Source organism: Triticum urartu, chromosome 7A (genome assembly GCF_056163025.1).
Source record: "Triticum urartu cultivar PI428250 chromosome 7A, HENAU_Tu73, whole genome shotgun sequence".
Classification (NCBI taxonomy): domain Eukaryota; kingdom Viridiplantae; phylum Streptophyta; class Magnoliopsida; order Poales; family Poaceae; genus Triticum; species Triticum urartu.
In genome coordinates, this window is record NC_141879.1 from 53,493,316 (window position 1) to 53,505,076 (window position 11,761).

The window sequence follows — 11,761 nt, forward strand, 5'->3', positions numbered from 1 at the left end:
GATTGGTTGCTCTGTGTTTCTGGATATTAGAGTTAGCTGCTGCTTGTGGATATCTATGAAGGATTTAGTGTTTAGTCAAACTATTTTGATAGTGTTGCGCTAGACACTAGACCACTGATGAACCTTTTCACCTTTACATCTTTGTATTGCTAATGCATATAGAAATATGTCAAGGCTTTAGATTTTAGTCAAACTATTCCAAGGGTGTTGAGAATAACTAAAAATGCTGCCAGAGCTAGACACATGTATTAAGGCTTTAGATTACATACCTGGCTTGATGTGGTAAAGACAAGTTAATTCTGTTTTGTACAGTGTCACTAAAATGTCAAGGTGATGATGACATTATGTTTTAGTTGCACTAAACAAAAAAATTCTAGAGAGAAGACGAAAGGTATGGAGGAAGACTTGCTAATCCAGACGATTAAGTTTGCCTTCGGAACTGTGGCCCTCTTGATTCATTTAATCAACTTATTTAGAGGCAGTACTCCATTTAGTTCAATCATACTTCCTGTGTTTATTAACGGAGATATACTAGAGGCGAGGCAGATGAACTACTCAAGACGTTGCGCACATCACTAGACTTTTGTAGGTTTTACAAGTATGTTCAATATATTGGCTACGAAATGTGTTCAATGTACATGGCTTTGAGCCCCCAATTATATACCTGTGTGTTATGAGAAGCAAAGTGCTTGTGCAAATGAATGAGATGTGCCTACGAATTGTGTGTGTGTGTGCGCGAGCGCGCCATTTCCCTCGCTCGCTTGGAGTTGGTTGTTGTCTGTAGGAGAAAGCCTTGATTCGTTGTAGGATCTGCATGATGGCAAACCAGATTCGTCTCAGACACACCTGTTGGGAGCATCTGGTTGATCTCATCCAGTGTTCGCCATGGTCCTATATTGATCCTCGACAACACTATATACGGCTGTCGGCAGTGTGTCCGAGACGGTGTCTTCCTCGGATGTCCTGCCATCCACTTACCACTTCTCGAACATACATGGTGGATAGCTTTGTGGTCTTGGGAGGTGCCCAGCAATGGTCTGAGAGGTGATGTTGTTTCAGTTAGGACAGGCTCTTTTGCTTTGTACTCCCTCCGTCTCAAAATAAATGACTCAAGTTTGTATTAATTTTATACTAAAGCTACTACAAAGTCGAGTCATTTATTTTGGAATGGAGGGAATAGTTTTGTTTGGTCGTTGGTGGCTGTCTTTGGACTTGCCCAAGTGTTTTGCTCGTGACCGGTAATCTTCTTGTACTTGTCATTCTGCAAAGCTATAGTACGCCAGGCGTACTCTTGTAAACAGCAACACGTCATGTATGGAGTACTGTGTCTCTCAAAGATCAAATTAACATGACTTCGAAATGGTGCAAAGGTACAAAGGGAGGGAGCCTAGAAAAGTCCATGCTTAGGAGCAAAATTTGGTGCGGGACATACAAATTAAAGTAACTGCAAAAATCTGAACATGCCGGCAGGACACTGCGCATGCATTTCAGGGCAGGCAGCTTCAGTTCTTCCTCCAGCTGGTCGATGAAGAAGAAGCAGATGAAGAGTTTGAGAAAGTGTTGTAATCCGAGATTTATTATTATTGCTCGCTAGCTGATTATGTCATTGAGATGAGTAAACGTGAGACCTAAACGTTATTGTGAATATGGTTAGTTCATAATCTTTGCTGAAAACTTGAATACTGGCTTTACATATTTGCAACAATAAAATCAAACAGAGTTTGTAAAAAAAAATTCTTTATCACTTTCAGTTTGTCAACTGAATTGCTTGAGGACAAGCAATGGGTTAACCTTAGGGGAGTTGATACGTCTCCATCGTATCTACTTTTCCAAACTCTTTTGCCCTTATTTTGGACTCTAATTTGCATGATTAGAATAGAACTAACCCGGACTGACGCTGTTTTCAGCAAAATTGTCATGGTGTTATTTTTGTGCAGAAATAAAAGTTTTCGGAATAACCTGAAACTTTACGGAGATGATTTTTGGAATTAATAAAAATATTGGCGAAAGAATCAACCGAAGGGGGCCCACACCTTGGCCACAAGGATGGAGGGCGCGTCCACCCCCCTGGGGCGCGCCCTCCGACCTTGTAGGCCCCCTGGACCTCCACCGACCTCAACTCCAACTCCGTATATTCACGTTCGGGGAGAAAAAAATCAGAGAGAAGGATTCATTGCGTTTTACGATACGGAGCCGCCGCCAAGCCCTGTTCTTCCTCGGGAGAGCAGATCTGGAGTCCGTTCGGGGCTCCGGAGAGGGGAATCCGTCGCCATCGTCATCATCAATCATCCTCCATCATCAATTTCATGATGCTCACCGCCGTGCGTGAGTAATCCCATCGTAGGCTTGCTGGACGGTGATAGGTTGGATGAGATTTACCATGTAATCGAGTTAGTTTTGTTAGGGTTTGATCCCTAGTATCCACTATGTTCTAAGATTGATGTTGCTATAGCTTTGCTATGCTTAATGCTTGTCACTAGGGCCCGAGTGCCATGATTTCATATCTGAACCTATTATGTTTTCATGAATATATTTATGTTTTTTATCCTATCTTGCAAGTTATAGTCACCTACTACGTGTTATGATCCGGCAACCCCGAAGTGACAATAGTCAGGACACTTCCCGGTGACGACCGTAGTTTGAGGAGTTCATGTATTCACTAAGTGTTAACGCTTTGCTCCGGTACTCTATTAAAAGGAGGCCTTAATATCCCTTAGTTTTCAATAGGACCCCGTTGGCACGGGAGGGTAGGACAAAAGATGTCATGCAAGTTCTTTTCCATAAGCACATATGACTATATACGGAATGCATGCCTACATTATATTGATGAATTGGAGCTAGTTCTGTGTCACCCTAGATTAGAACTGTTGCATGATGAATGCCATCCGACATAATAATCCATCATTGATCCATTGCCTACGAGTTCGTTTCATATTGATCTTTGCTAAGTTACTTTTCCGTTGCCACTGTTACGATTACTACAAAACTGCTACTGTTACTTTTGCCACCGTTACCGTTACTTCCATACTACTTTGCTACTAAATACTTTGCTGCAGATATTAAGTCTTTCAGGTGTGGTTGAATTGACAACTCAGCTGCTAATACTTGAGAATATTCTTTGGTTCACCTTGCCTCGAATCAATAAATTTGGGTTAAATACTCTACCCTCGAAAACTGTTGCGATCCCCTATACTTGTGGCTTATCACCGGCATGGTGCTAGGTACAGCATGAGGGCTCATGCTGCGTCCGGTGGTCCTTCGGTCTGTCATCAACGGATCTGCTGTCCTCTTTGGCGCGAGGGTTGGCAGTGGCCTCCGCGAGGTGCGGGCGGCTACAAGGTGGCATGTCCTGTGGATGGTGGTGGCGGCAGTGGTGATTGGTGGCACTTGTGCTGGAGGTGGACTGTCGGTGGTCTCCGTGTGGTGCGGTTGGCTACGCCGGCTCAATGCCTCTACATCAACAGGCAGCGACGATGATGGTGTCGGTGCGGGATGATGTGTGGCTGAGGTGGTGTGGTAGCTTGGGTGAAGACCCTATCACGGCTTGTGTCGTGACCAGTGATGGAGGCGGCTGTGGCCACCGTTACCTTCCTGAAGGCATCGCTGTTTTGCTGCCGCACCCCTCCTACACGGACCCGGCCATCGCGGCCTCTCCAGGGGAAACCCTTGATCTTAGGATCGGACGATGGCGGCACCTTAGTCTCGGAGCTCGGTATCGGCAAGCGGGGCCGGTGGGTCGTAGCGGTTGTGGCGTCCAAACTTCTGTGGCAACGACGATGATGGGAGCGATGACGACGATGCGGCAATGGTTGTGGTAGTCGGCTCTTCTCCGGCATGTTCGTGGTATTGCCTCGGTTTCTTTGTTGCTGTGAATTCGAAGCTATGGCGGCGGGGCCCTGTGGTATACGATGACTAGCAGCAAGTGGCCCATTCGGTGATATTCCGCGGCGCCAGCCGTGCCTGGTTTTGTCCTTCAGAGTTCTCTGTCGGAGTTGGAGTTGCGCTGTCTGGCCGCATGTTACTGAGTTTTGGTGCAGATCCTCATGCAGCTTCACGCATCCACTACATTGTGGGTTGAGTTGACGACCGCCTACGGCGAAGTCGGAGTTTTTTGCTCAGAGTGTAGGGATGGCAATGACGCCTCTAGGGGAGGAGTGATGACGATGACGTATGCATGCTGTCTCGCCGAGGCCCTCTTTGGAGTGGTGTGCGTGGGGTTTCTTATGTGTGCCGCTCAGCGGTTGTGATGGTTTTCGCCCGGTTCTCCATAATTAACTAGGAAATTTAGTTTTGGCTCGGTTTTTCCCTAATTAACCGAGCAACTCTTTTCTTCTTAATGAATGCAGGATAACTGCTCATTTCGAAAAAAATAATAGTTGCGGTGCACGGACAAGGGAGTTGCCCGCTCCCCTCCTACTGTATGTAAAGAGTTTGTTTTTTTTTTGAGCGGTAAAGCAAAAGCTTTATTGATCATAAACCACAAAGTGTGGGATACAACTCGAATCATGGGGTTGGACAAGCCAGAGATGGCGCCCCTGATCAAGAGAAAGAGAAAATCTAGCAAGTTTGTGTGCCTCTACATTGACTGACCGACTTTCATACATAAAAGAGCAATTAAAATTAGCAGCTCTAGCTTGGATCTCCTCGATGATAGCCCCATCGCGGCCTCTGCTTGCATTGTTCAGATCTTGTACTGCTTGTTTTGCATCTGATGAGATGACCATATTCTGGACTCCCAGGTCCTTAGCCAGCGCCAAAGCCTCCCGACATACAATGATCTCTAGTGTGGCTGGATCCTGCATGCCATAAATTAGCAGAGAAGAACTGCCCATATACTGTCCTTGATCATCTCTGCATATCGCCGCTGCCGTTCCCCTGGATCGAGCAACAGCGGCATCTACATGTATTTTTGCAAAGCCCGGCGGCGGCGCCTTAGGTCGCGAGCTTCCCATCGTTCTTCTACGTGTACTGGGTTGAGTTGATGAAGGGCCCTTGATCATGTCCAATTCAGAGATGAACCTCTCAACGAACAAGTGAGTAGCATGTGGACTTTGAAATATCCCTTCGTGAATCGCCTTCCTCCTTGCTGACCAAATCGCCCAGAGCGTTACAGCCATCTTCACAAATTGCGCATGGGATAATAGATTCATCATTGTGAACAGCCACTGTTTCGCTGAGGGTTCGGTCGTACCTGCGATTTTCTGCCTAATTTCTTCCTCTGTCAGCGCCCAGGTGCACCGGGACGTTGTGCATTCCAACAACGAGTGGCGCCATGAATCTTGTACTCCGCACATCCCACAAACACTCGATTGCGCCATATTGCGATGGGCCCGAACGTTATTCGTCGGCAATGATTGTTTTGCAAGTCGCCACAGGAACATCCGAACCTTCCCTGGAACCGGAGTGTGCCAAAGTTTCTTCCAATCCCCACTCTCACTGCTCGTTGTTGATGATCTTGTGTTTCCTTCCAACCATGCTTCCCTTCTCTTCCTGATCGAGATCAACATGTTATATGCGGACCTGACAGTGAACATACCCTTCTTCTCAAAATTCCATGCCCAGCTATCTTGTATATTTCTTGTACAAATCGGGATGCTCAAGATTGGTTGTACGTCAATGTGGAGAAAAACTTCTTGAAGACGCTGAACATTTCACCTTGCAGACGTAGCGTCTATGAGTTCCGACACTAATGACGGTGGGTTTTGTATCAAGCAGCCGTACGGCCTCATCATTTCATCTCTGGGGATCCAGTTTTCTTCCCATATACTTTTTTTTGAGCAACTGCATCCTTTATTAAACGTTCAAACACATGGGGATATAGATGATATCGGGCAAAACACTAAGCCACACATGGCGCCCGGGACTAAGAGAAGCAGATGCCTTTGCTAAGGCATGGGCCTCCCCATTATGCTTCCTATTTTCGTGAAGAAACGAGATATTCTGAAAGCGCGACCTCTGGTACTTGATATCTTGCAGGATGGGATAATAGCGGCACGGAACTTCATCTTGTATGTTCATCACTACCTCCAGACAGTCAGAAGCCACACACACGGATTGGACCTGCAAATCCGATGCAAGCGAGAGGGCCTCACTACAAGCCTGTGCTTCAAGTGTTACTGGATCAAGGTGGCCTTCAAAGATGATGGCCGAAGCACCTAAATAGTTGCCCCCCTTATCCCTGCAGATTGCTGTTGACACGGCACGGTCGCCAACCTTGGAGAAGCCTGCATCCACGTTAATCTTGACATCATGATGCTCAGGTGGTAGCCAACCGATCGGTGGCGGGTCCGCGCGTCTTCCATTCGTGACATGCAGGTCCCTGGCGCTCGCATGCAGGTCCCTGGAGTTTACATGCAGGTCCTCAGGGCGCGATTTCTTTGCTGGGATCATCTCAAGTTCTGCTAGGAATTTGTTAACAAAGACGTGAGTGCTCAGAGGACTCTGAAACTGATTTTCATGTATAGCTCGGCGTCTCGCCCACCATATAGCCCACATTGTGACCAAAACTCGTGCTAGGTCCGCTCTAGGTAAAGTGTCGACAAGCCAGAGCATCCAAAGTTTTGCTTCGTCCATCCTGTTCGAGATGATGGTCTCTGTAAGGTCCTCGTCGGTGAGGGCCCAAACACATCGGGCCATGCGACAATCAAAGAGAGAATGACGCCAAGTATCAATTGCCGCGTGGCAAATGGAGCACTCTGCCGAACCAGCCATGCTTCTGTGCTTACGTACCTCTCCTGTAGGGATGGAGCACTTGGCCAACCTCCAAGCGAAGACACGCACTTTCGAAGGTACTGCTGCTCCCCAGAGTCTGGACCAAGACCGACGATCTGTTTCCACGTGGGAGTGTCCTTCATAATGTTCTAGCCAATCTGTGCGTTGCTGTTTGGTAGAGGAGAGCAACTTGTACGCAGACCTGACTATAAATACGCCCTTGCGCTCATAGTGCCATGACCAAAAATCGTGGTGTACTCGGGAGCTGAGAGGGATGTTTAGGATCGCTTCTTTGTCCATTGGGTAGAAGTGCTCTTCTAGCACGTCACTTTCCCACAATGAGGTGATGGGATTAATAAGCTCCGAGACCAACTGCGGTGGATTCGGCGATTTTGGGCACACCGGTCTCAATTTAAAATCTCGTGGTATCCAATTATCTGACCAGATGTTGGTGTCCTCACCTGATCCAATCCGTTTAATAAGCCCAAGTTTTAATGTGTCTCTGCCTTCCACTAGAGATCGCCAGACTTGCGAAGGGTTCTTGCCCAACTCTGCTTCAAGGATCGAAGAAGTACGGTAATACACAGCCTTAAGAATCCGGGCACTTAGGGAGTTTGGTTCCTGTAGGAGACGCCATGCTTGACGCGTAAGCAACGCAAGATTGAAAAGCTCAATGTCATGGAAACCCATGCCCCCCATGAACTTCGGCTGTGTCATAACTTCCCAAGAAACCCAAGCAGTCTTCCTCTCGCCATTTTTCGCTCCCCACCAGAATTTCCTCAAGATGCCATTGATGTGCTGACACAAGCCACGAGGTAGCTTGAAGCATGCCATAGAATACGTAGGGATTGCTTGGGCAACGGACTTGATAAGCACCTCCTTCCCTCCAACAGAAAGGGCCTTCTCCATCCAGCCTTGCACTTGCTGCCATATTCTGTCTTCCCAGATACTTGTTTCTGTCCCATTACCAATCCTTCTAATAAGGCCCAGGTTTAGGACGTCACGGCCTTCTAGGATTGCTCTCCACACCTGGCTCGGATGTGATCCCAGACTTGCTTTGATAATTGTCGTTGTCGGGAAATATACACTCTTTAGGATGGTGGTTAGCTTGCTTGCTCCCAGTCCATGTCAGCCACGGCCATGGAGCTCCTAGGCCCAGGCCAAATGGCGCTGCTGGTCCTGATGGTGTGCTTGCTGGCGGCCCCATCGTCGATGGCCCTGCCGGCACTGCCGCAGATGACAAAAACTTAACTTCTGCACTAAACATTACGAGCAATGCTACACCTAGGTAAAGTTACGTACAGATTTTACGTAACAGGCAACGTGTAGGATTGGGATTGGATGGAAGGGTGTGGCAGGGGCCCACACGGGTGAAAATCAGGGGGGGGGGGGGGGGGTAGATTGGTTAGGCAGGTTACGTAACTCTTCGTACGTTGCTTTCATAGGTGTAGTATTATTGAAACATTACTACTACTCCCTCCATCCCGTAATATAAGAGCGTTTTGTACACTACATGGAGGGAGTACTATATAAAGAAACAACATATGAAACACTACATGGAGGGAGTACTACATAAAGAAACAACATATGAATTCAAATACATCATGTAATATGCTTAACCTTTACCACAGTTTCTTTGCTCATCACGTACGAACTCTCCTATTGTGTCTGGTATCGTCCATCACGGCACAACAGAAGCTGTCAGTGTCAGTGTCCCCGTGTTTAGTTGCTTACCCAAGCACTAACATTTCGATAACAGAGCATTAAGGGTGTCTAAAGACCCATGTCATACCCTTCTTTTTATAGTATCTTATTTAGTTTTACCAAGATTCCTATATATCCCAGCTCAATATAACACCCAATCAAATAAATAGCTAGGCACCTGAAATCATGCGGCACAACGCGGCCTTTACGATTTTCATCGCTGAGACCTTTTCAACTTTTTTCGTCACTATGGCAGTAGTGATGATAACTCAATGAAGCGACAAACTGTAGGAAACATAATGTGCCTTTCAGGTTCAACCATCCTTGCTTGCAATATCATGACAAACAGTAGCAATATCATGACACCCGGAAGACGAGGAAGGAGGCAACTTTTTGCCAAAAATAACAGACAGCATGCAAAAGGAATGTATTGAGAAGTGTCTTATCAAAAGATCAAATTAACACGACTTTGAAATGGTGCATAGGTGCAACAGAAGGGAGCCTAGAAGAAGAGTCAATGAATAGGAACAAAATCTGGTGCGCGGCAGACAAATTCAAGTAACTGCGAAAATCTCAACCTGCTGGCAGGGCACAGTGCATGCATTTCAGGGCAGGCAGCTTCAGTTCTTCCTCCAGCCGGTCGACGAAGAAGAACCCGATGCCGCTTGAAGCACGGAGAGAATGCAATCCCTTGGCAGTAGTATATATGTAGGCATTGTTAGCCACTCATGCTGTGATGTAAATAAACATTGATCCTGGATCAATTCATGAGATCTTCCGTATTGAAGGCTACGTAAATAATGGTCGTGCATGTTGCATGTGATGGGTCTCTATTCATCATGGTACATACTTATCACGGCAGTTACTACTTACAGTGAGCCAAATCATAGTATACTGTAGATGTGCTAATTGGCCGGAGATAATCACATCATTAGCCCATATAAGATTTTCCTAGGAAAATTAGCCCATATAAGTACTAATATAATAACTGTATACCGAAGCCCAATAGCCCATGTCATTGTCATGTGGTTGTGGCCTTTTGTTCTTTGCCCCATGCGATCGATTCTTTGATCGTATCCTCGCACTAGGGTCTAGGGCGTTGTTTGCCGCTGCCGCCCAGCCGCCGGCTGCCCGGCTGCCGCTGCCGCTCCCGCTCAGGTAAGGCGCTTACCACGCCATCGCTCCTATCCTATCGGCTGCGTTGATCTGTCGTCTTTGTCCGCTGTTTGTCAGTGTCTAATATAAGGACTAAGGCAGGAGGAGGAGGCTTCATTAGATCAGAGTTTTACCGGAAGAAACGAAGATCAGATAGAGGAAGGTACTAGCTCATACTTGTAACTATCAGTTATTATGAATTAAAATCCTACTATCCTGGTATGGTGCATTAGTGTTGACTATAAAATAGTGAATTAATCTATTAATCACAGTGATTGCATTAGGATATTGGATCTGCAAAATTTAGCAACTGAACAAACGATCAAGGAAATTGGCTCTGCCATACATCCTTGCTACTTCACGCTCTTCCAGCAAATTTTGGCGATCAATTTCAGATTAGATCAGAGGCGACGTTGGCGTGATCGTGAGCTCATTAATTCTCCAGCCAACTAGCCAAGGTTAGCACAAGTAACAACTGCTTGCTCATCTCGATCAGTTCCCACCTTATACTTATCAAATTTGTACATCAAATTTCAATTCTTTTAATTATGTGACTTGTAATGTCATTTTAAGATTTATATTTATCAAGAGAAAAGGATCGGCAAATACTAGAAATATTATTTCAGCTTAATTGTCGAGGGCATGTTTTCAAAGTAAAATGAGAGACGACTTGCTTGAGCATTGCATGAAAACTTGCTTCGAAAGGAATTTAGAACTGAATTCTCTTCTAATGAAATTGTTAATATGCTTTATGTTATTGAAAATCACTGAGATTGTATAACTAATTCAAATGTAGCTACCACATGTTTATATTCTATAGCAATGAAGCGGTATTTTTTTCCAACTTTGCTTCGCCCCCCCTATGTCCAAATCCTGGCTCCGCCCATGTGTGTGTGTGTGCGTGTGCGTGTGCGTGTGCGTGTGCGTGTGTGTGTGTGTATGCTTAGATGGAAAGATTTGTGGTGCACATGTCATCCCTGACAAGAAAAAGAGTAAGTACTCATGTTATTTGCGCCAAAATTACAAACGAGCCAAACCATTGTCTCCGACGGATTGCGCAACTAGAGCTTTGGTTAGTACGCTTGCCATCTTTGGAGGACCTTCCTCGACTATGGGAGGCTAGTAAATGAGTATAGTGGTCGTTAAGCTTGTTACATATAACAAATGTGTGGATGAAAAAAAAACACTATTGTAGAAACACGATGCCTCTTGCTACATGTTCAAGAAGCCACTCCCATCTTCTTTTTGAGAAACATGAAAGAGAAACGGATGCTCACAAATATGCACGTTCACTCATCTTAGTAAATGCATTCATGCACACCCTACGGATGAGCAGCTGTCAAAGATGGAGCTGGTAGGTTAAGATTGTCAAAGTCGCCACAGTCACGTCCTAGTTGACAGGCAAGGTGTAGCACCAAAAGAATGTTGTCAGAAAGCTTGGAATAAATTCAGAAAAATGTGAGCACATGTATCAAGTCTAAGATTTAAACTTAGGTGGGCAAATTCCACCACAAAAAACCTAATCATCTAAGCATTGTTGAGCTTGCGACACCACTCCCATATTTGTTCTCTCCCTATGCCTCCTAATCACACACGTTTGTTGATATTGTACGGATTGTGTGCCCGTGATCTCGTGTGTTCATGTGGAAGCGTGAAGCATGGATGAATGAGATGTGATGGGCTTTCCTGCATGTTGATGCGGAGATGGGGTGAGATATATACTAGGAGAAAAGTGATGTTTGGACACGTGGAGGTAGGTTGAATAAGATGCACTAGCTACAGGTGGTGGCACGGTTTAAGTATGAATTGGCGTAGCAAATTTTCGACGTGTTTGGTTCGCTGAAAAAAGCACGTCTTCCGATTGCAGCGTACTCTGAAACCGTAGCGAGCGTTTGTTTCGGGAGCGATGGTTTCCATAACAGCGCTTTCTGATACAGAGGTTCAGAAAATCGAAACCGCCGAAATCGGGATGGGTTAGAAGTCGGGACCCCGCGCACGAACCAAACAATGAACGTATTACGTAAAAGTATTCCGACGCAGCGCTTTCCGATACGGAAAACTGAATACGTTACCTGCGCTGTACCAAACGCGTCGTTTGTGTTGATTGTCTACACTTGGGTAAACCTACTAATAAATGCAGTAATGTGGACTGGGTAGATGATGCTACGACGAGATTGAACAAAAACAATGC